Here is a 1126-nt window from a genome sequence, read left to right as displayed (position 1 = left end):
TATATATGCAGCTGTTAGATCATTTTGGAGAAATCATTGATGAAAAGTTTCAATAACTTACATTATATGACAAATTTCAAAACTTCATGAGGTTTGGATTGCAAAGAAAATAAATACCGTAATATAATTTTTTAGTAATGCAACTGTCCAGAAGGTCCTGGATACATGTTGGAATGCAGAAATAAAGAATCACGTGCTCCTCTTCCAGTGTTTTTGGCTCATCCCACTCGATTTCACGCCATTGGACAATTTTGGTAATCTCCGTCGCTGATTGGTTGAACCGGCTGTCTGTTTTCCAAACCCGGAATCATTTGAGGAAGCATCGGTGTGTTGGCATTTCTGAACAGTTTGGCTCAAAGTACATTAAAATAAACACATTTTCCTTTATTTTTTTTGCTCTGAAGCTGTAGTCACATTATCCGGAATGCAGAAGTACCTCCTCTGAGCTTCGCGCCACGGGTTTTATTCGATAAACAATAACTGAGTAAGTGTATTACACACGTTTGTACATCTGCCTGTAGTTATCAGCTACTAAGAATGTTTTTACATTTTGTCAAGAACCATCCACAGCAACTGTGCTTTATAGCTACGAAATCTGCACATTTTACTAAGTCTAACGAATACCGATTTTTCTCTGTATATAATACTGTATATAATACAAATTATAAAAATGAGCTGTATATAATACAAATATACTGTTTTTTCGACTAAAAATGCTGCCAAATTGATAAAATACTGTTCTCCGATTTCAACTTTGGTTCTTCTCTTAAAGAAATCTAATAAAAGGATAAAAGGTCTGTTTCATTGAAACAGTTTTAGATACATTTTAAATCCTAATTATTGTCCTAATTAATGATAATAAATATGTCAGAAGCCTCATTATTTTGTCATTTTCTGACATAAATGTAACGCTGTGTTTAAAAAATGCGTCACAGTCAAACATTATTACCATGATTTTCACCTATCACTGCTCTACAGCTTTAATTGTTAACTTTTAAATTCTTACTTTTACTATAAGAAATTTTGATTTTATGTGATAAACTTCCTTCTTGTACTTCCTGCAATAATACAAAACAGGTACTTCTCCATGTTTTGTTTCTCTCTCTCTCTCTCTCTCTCTCTCTCT

At 33.0% G+C, this 1126-nt stretch overlaps 1 protein-coding gene across 2 annotated transcripts in view; it reads left to right on the top strand.

Annotated features, from left to right (window-relative positions):
• The first annotated feature begins 261 nt into the window (after positions 1 to 261).
• Positions 262 to 1126, top strand: part of triqk (triple QxxK/R motif containing) — a 26821-nt gene continuing 25956 nt past the window's right edge. The window contains exons 1-2 of one of the 2 annotated variants that reach the window (XM_014005792.1): positions 262 to 325; positions 405 to 484. The gene's annotated coding sequence lies outside the window, so the exon portion shown is untranslated. Of the gene's footprint in view, positions 485 to 1126 lie in introns of both variants that reach the window. The other variant, XM_014005791.1, reaches the window with a different exon arrangement.

This window comes from Austrofundulus limnaeus, unplaced genomic scaffold (genome assembly GCF_001266775.1).
Source record: "Austrofundulus limnaeus strain Quisiro unplaced genomic scaffold, Austrofundulus_limnaeus-1.0 Scaffold32, whole genome shotgun sequence".
In the NCBI taxonomy this organism is placed as follows: Eukaryota; Metazoa; Chordata; class Actinopteri; order Cyprinodontiformes; family Rivulidae; genus Austrofundulus; species Austrofundulus limnaeus.
This window is presented reverse-complemented; position numbering and strand designations above follow the sequence as displayed.